The 6264-nt window shown below is 49.2% G+C and overlaps 1 long non-coding RNA gene across 1 annotated transcript; it reads left to right on the top strand.

Annotated features, from left to right (window-relative positions):
• Window positions 1-209: 209 nt before the first annotated feature.
• On the top strand, window positions 210-5892 carry LOC311599229. Its single transcript, XR_014779824.1, has 4 exons — window positions 210-298; window positions 4072-4159; window positions 5131-5185; window positions 5871-5892. It is a non-coding gene; the product is annotated as an uncharacterized lncRNA (long non-coding RNA).
• The last annotated feature ends 372 nt before the right edge of the window (window positions 5893-6264 follow it).

Raw genomic sequence — 6264 nt, 5'->3', positions numbered from 1 at the left:
TGGAACCCAGGGAGGCAGGAGAAGAAAATCAATCTTTACCATGTGATCCTGAGGTCCAGAGGTGGCCAGTACATGAGTAAAGCCACAAAGCCTTTTGGAACCATCTTAGATTTCTAGCCCTGTCTTATCTCCAGTCCTTGCTCACCTCTGAGGCTCTGCCTTGCCATTCCGGCTTCAGGAAGGAAGAGGAGCCACGTGCTGACTCCCTGGCAGCCATGACCCACTGCAGCTCAGTACTCTGCTCCTCCTGGCTTCAGCCGTGGTCTTCTGTGAGGCAGTCAGCCCTCTCTTGTACACGGTGAGCCTTTCTTTCAGGGCTTTGGGGTGTGCCATGGGCTCCTGGCAGCTTCTCTGTGACCAGCTGGACCACCTACCATGTTTACTTTTCATGTGCCCTTCCTGCCTCACAGGGTAGACATCTCTGCTGCGATCGTCAGCCGTTTCTCCTTACAAACTCTTTTAAACATGTATTTATTTACTGTGTATGTGTATGCACACCACAGCCTGTATGTGGAAGTCAGAGGACAGTGTGCGGGTAAAGGAGTCAGTGCCGTTACACACTGAGCCAGCTCATAGGGTCTCTATTTGCTTCTGTTCTCCCTAAGGCCCTGGGCCTCTGCCTAGGGACTCGGCAGCAGCATGGTGAGGGAGCCTCACAGACTCTCCCCACCTGAAGGACTTGGTTGTCACAGTGATGAGCCTTTGTTCCCAACTATCCAAGGACACAGCCCAGTGCCTTAGGCCCCCACAAGTTCTATTTCCTTCCTGTCACCCACACAAAGGCCTTGGAGGCAGCTGAGCATGTACTGGGGGTGGAAGCATCCGCAGCGACAAGTCCAGGGCCCGGCCTGCTGCTCAGGGACTCTGAGCCATTTTTACTGTCTGACTGTCCTGCCTCACCAGGGTGAGAGGAACCTGCTCACAGGTACATCTGGTATCCTTACTCCCCTCACTGCCAGCTTGCTGTCTGGGGCCATGCTGAGGGCATTAGGGGTCAAAGTATCACGCTAGGGGCAGTGTGGCCTCTGGAGGTGGCAGAATCAGATCTCAGAACGTGTGAGAGGCCTGCCTGGGAAGTGTCCGCGAGACAGGCTAAGGATGGATCTGCTGTGGTCCTGCCCGGGGCTGTGTGGTTTCCCAGGCCACAAAAGCTCTGTCTGCCTGGCACCTTCTCCTATCTAACACACCGTAAAATCCTAGAGAGGATAAGACCAAGGCACTTCTTTATCGTCCTTCTTTTTTGAGTCAGGGTCTCACTATGTAGCCCTGGCTGTTCTGGAACTCGCTTGGTTAACCAGGCTGGCCTTGAACTCAACAGAGATCTGCCCACCTCTGCCTCCTGTGTGCTGGGATTAAAGTTATGTACTACCACTGCCCAGCTATCTTCTTTCTTTCTTGTTTGTTTGTTTTTCAAGACAGGGTTTCTCTGTGTAGGCCTGACTGTCCTGGACTCACCTGTAGATCAGGCTGGTCTTGAACTCACAGAGATCCACCTGCCTCTGCCTCCCAAGTTCTGGGATTAAAGGCATGTGCCACCACGCCCGGCACTTATTTCTTATTGTCACTCTTCTTAATTGCCTTTTATTCTGAGACAGGGTCTCACTAATTTGCTCGAGTTGGTCTTAAGCTCACTCTTGTCACCCAAACGGGCCTTGAACTTTTCTAACTAAGCCCCCCTCTTCCCCCCACCATGGGATTGCAGGTTTGTGCCATCTGGCCTTTCAGCTCACATGGGGCTATTTCAATGTAAATTAGTGACAATCCTGAGAGTGCTGCTCAGTTCTCACCTTGTGTTAGGAAGGAAAGAGGGAAAAAGAGAGTGAGCAAGAGGGAGAGAGAGAGAGAAAGAAGCCCGAGAGAAGATATCCCCTTCAAAGGCATGCCCCCAGTGACCCTACTGAAGGGCAAGGCCATCTCACTCATGACCCAGTGGCCCCACCAGCAGTGGACGGAACCCTTAGCCCCTGAGCCCTTTGAGGGGGACACTTAATTACTAACCGTAACAGATGCGCTCAAAGGAGGGTTTCCCATGCTAATCTTTGGGCTGGAATATTTTCATTCACACTTCCAGTCTCTTTACAGCGACATGAGCAGCTCTTACAACTTCCAGTATGTGGTGGGCACACAGGCTGAGGAAGACTAATGATTTTATTTAAAAGCACTCTACTGAATTCCATTTACATACCATAAAGTCAGCCAGCCCAAGCGCACGGTCCAGTGGTTTTTTTTTTTAGTGGAGTCAGCACTGAGCAGCTATCACCAGCACGGGATTCAGGATGTTCTTTCCCCGTAGGAGCCATTTCCGTCCCTCACAATGCTGTGTCCCAGCCCTGGGCAACTGCTAATGCATTTCCTTTGTCTCCTTGGATTTTCCTGTCCTGGGTATTTCATATATATGGAAATCATGCGATATATGGGGTTGTGGAACAGAGTGTTACAACTCTGTGGTCTTGTTATTAAATACCTGCCAGTAAAACCCCATGTTATCAACTGCATTAGCAGGGGATAATGGTTGATGTGCATTGTGGTACACTCCAGGAACCCCATCTCTGGAGGCTGAGGCAGGAGGATCATAAGTTTGAAGCCAGCTTGAGCTACATAGGTAGAGACCCTCAAAAAGATCCAGCAGCAACAGCAAACTAAAAAAGATAAGAAAGAAAGAAGGAAAGGAAGGGAAGGAGGAAGGGAGGGAGGGAAGGAGGGAGGAAGGCAGGGAGGCAGGCAGGCAGTCAAGCAGGCCGGAGAGGTGATAGGTCAGTAGTTAAGAGTACTTGTTGCATTTGCAGAGGACCTAGATTCAGTTCCCAGCACCCACTCAGCTCGGCATTTCACAACCATCTGTTACTCCAGTTCCAGGGGATCTGCTGCCTCTCCTGGCCTTCTTGGGTACTGCACACATGAGGCACTCACTTGCAGGCAAACACTCACACACGCAAAATAATCTTACAGAAAAAGGAATGATAGCTAATGTTTGGAAGACTCTGTGTGTGTGTGTGTGTGTGTGTGTGTGTGTGTGTGTGTGTGTGTGTGTGTGTTCACCGGCTTGTTTCTCAGTGGCTGCAGGGCTGACATTCACAGGCAGCCTGCGTCTTTCCACCCATACAATGGAGCAAATGAGGGCTGTCTGGCATTACATGAAGTCAAGCAGGAAGCATGCATGCACTGGAGAAACCATCTGTGTTTCTCAGGGGAATGATGTCCTTTCATTTTGATACAGGACTCACATAGCCCAGGCTGGACTCAAATCCAATTCATAGCTAAGGATGACCTTGAGTTCTTTTTTTTTTTTTTTTTTTGTAAAATTAAAAATAAAGTTATTGTGCAGGGTGCGTTGGCATATGCCTGTAATTCCCAGCACTTGGGAGGCAGAGGCAGGCAGGTCTCTGTGAGTTCAAGGCCAGCCTGTTCTACACAGAGAAACCCTGTCTCAAAAAAAAAATTATTGTGTGTACGGGTGCATGATGCGTGTGTCGGGGGCATGTGTGTGCCGAGGTGCACATGTGGAGATCAAAGAACAATCCTGTGGCATCAGGACTCTCCTTACACATCTGCATGTGCTGTAGGGTTCAAACTCAGGTTACTCATTGAGTCGTCCTGCCAGCCTGACCTTGAACTAATCCTTCAGCATCCGGTTTCTGAGTTCTGGGTGTCCCACGTATGGACCATACCATTCACAGACGAACCCAAGGACTGATGCTGTACTAAGGAAGCATTCTACATCTTTAAATGCAGGTATAGCCGGGCGTGGTGGTGCACACCTTTAATCTCAGCACTCGGGAGGCAGAGGCTGGTGGATGGCTGTGAGTTCCAGCCTGGTCTACAAAGTGAGTCCAGGCAGCCAAGGCTACACAGAGAGACCCTATCTCAAAAACCCAAAAATAAATTAAAAAATAAATAAGTAAATAAATGCAGGTATAAACGCTGGCGGAGAGGCAGGTTTCTCAGGACCTGGAGCCACAGCCCCTCCTTTATCTGTGTTCCCTGATGTTGCACGGGTAGAGCTGAGGACAGGTCACCGGTAGGGGAGTGGGAGAGCAGGACTGACTGCTTGTTTATTCCTGCTTGGAACAGTGTGGTCTCCTGGCTGGACCATCTATCTTGGTGGAAACCTTTCCTGAGATTTATCGTCCTGTTCCTGCTGGCTACGGACTGTGGGAAGGTAAAAAATGTCCTTTTTGAGGCAATAAAATATAAAATGGAACCCAATTTCTCTCCAGGGTAAGAATCATTATGTTTGACAATGGCCGTAAAGTGTGTAACGGTGAGGGGTGGGTCCACTGCAGCAGCCAGGGTGAAGTGAAGGAGGGGGGAGAGGGGAGGGGGGAGAGGGGAGGGGGGAGGGGGAGGGAGGAGGACACACCTGCAGGAGGGTAAGGCAGATTCACCAAAGTGGCCTGGAAGGTATCCAGGGATCAAGGATGCCAACCCTCTGGTGACTGGGTACCCCTGGGGGCCGATACCAGGAGGTTCCCACATAGATCCACCTGTTTTTTTGTTTGTTTGTTGTTTGTTTTGTTTTGTTTTTTAATCAAGCATCTGAACTGGGCAGGCAGACAGAGGGTCATCTTGTTTGCTGTTTCTGGCATGATGGGGAACTAAATTAAATTGACTGCTAAGAGATTCGGATTTTGCTTGAGAGTCACCAAGAAACGGGCCACATTTAAGTATATTTGAGATATAGCTTATCAAGCCCGTATCTTAAGGGTGCAGTTGACTTTCTACCCAAACATGTCCGGATAACTGTGGCCCAGCGTACATATACACAGAACATCACTGTAGCAGTCCGTACAGCTCCTGTGCCCTTCCTGTTAAAGATCACAGCTTCATTTCTCACTGCCCCTGAGTTTCATATGATTCTATCTTACTATAAACACTCTTCCTTTTATCCGGCTCTGTGTGCGTGTGCGTGTGCGTGTGCGTGTGCGTGTGTGTGTGTGTGTGTGTGTGTGTGTGTGGTTCTGGGACATGAGGTCAGGTCATGAGACTAGGAGGCCAGCTCCTTCGCACGCTGAGCCTTCTCCCTGGCCCTGGTCCTGATTTCCCCATCCTTCCCTGATCATAGGATTCACTTGTGCTGTTCTCTGTAGAAGCTCATTCTCTTTAACCTGTGTTTATTATTCCTTGTCATAGTGCACGGTGAGCTCATTCTTGCTCAGGTGACAGCCAGGTTTAGGCTTTTTTCTGGGTAAGCTGCTGTGAATGTTCTCTCGTGGGGACACATTTATTGGTTTTGTTTGTTTATTTGTTTGTTTGTTTGTTTGTTTTCTCAAGACAGGGTTTCTCTGTGTTAGCCTTGGCTGTCCTGGACTCTCTTTGTAGACCAGGCTGGCCTCAAACTCACAGGACGCCACCTGCCTCTGCCTCCCGAGTGCTGGGATTATAGCAGTGTGACACTGCACCCGGCTATGAGGACACATTTTTAAGCAGAGGACATAATCAGATTGGCTCCTTTTTGACTTTTGCCCCTTTTTAATTTTCTCTTTTAAGAACTCATCTTAGGGCCATAGAAAAGTTAAGAGGCAGCCGCAGAGACTTCCTGGACCCTCACCTCCGAGTGCACAGAGAGCCTGCCCTATCCTCAAACTCTTCACTGTAGTGGAGCATTGTGTCACCACAGGTGAACACAGAGCCCACAGTTTACCACAGGGATTTCTCTCAGTGGCATGCGTGCTGGGAGTGGCAGGCACCTATGTGCATATGTGCACAAACTTACATATATCTACACACATATAATGTATGCACATATAAAAGTAAATCTTAACAATAAATATATTCTCTCTGTGTGTATGTGTGTGTTTGTGTGTTTGTGTGTACCTGTATGCATGTAAGCAGCACTCCTCCATGGCCTCCGCTTCCATTCCTGCCTCCAGGTTCCTGCCTTGAGTTCCTGCCCTGACTTCCCTTGATGACCAATTATGATGGACTGTGATTGGGACATGTAAACAAACTCTTCCCACCCCCAGCTTGCTTTGGGTCATGGTGTTTCTCGCAGCCACAGAAATCAATCTGAGACAACGGGCTTCACTTACGGTTGGGGGATTCATCATCTTTTTGGTTTTGCTGTGATGGAGGTAGAATGTGCTGTTTGAGGAGGAAAGGCACTGGATTTTGGGGCGGGAGTGGGAGTCTTACTTGATCTCTAAATGTGCTGTTTGACCTTGAACCTCTTGTGTTTGGTCCCTAGTTTCCCCTCCCTCTCTTCTTCCCATTGTTGACTGAAGCTCACCCCTCCCCCACATTATTCTATTTTTCTCTATTAATGTC

The sequence above is a fragment of the Acomys minous genome (genome assembly GCF_964271855.1).
Source record: "Acomys minous genome assembly, chromosome: 6".
In the NCBI taxonomy this organism is placed as follows: Eukaryota; Metazoa; Chordata; class Mammalia; order Rodentia; family Muridae; genus Acomys; species Acomys minous.
Note: the sequence above shows the minus strand (reverse complement) of the source record. Positions and strands in the feature narration are given on the sequence as shown.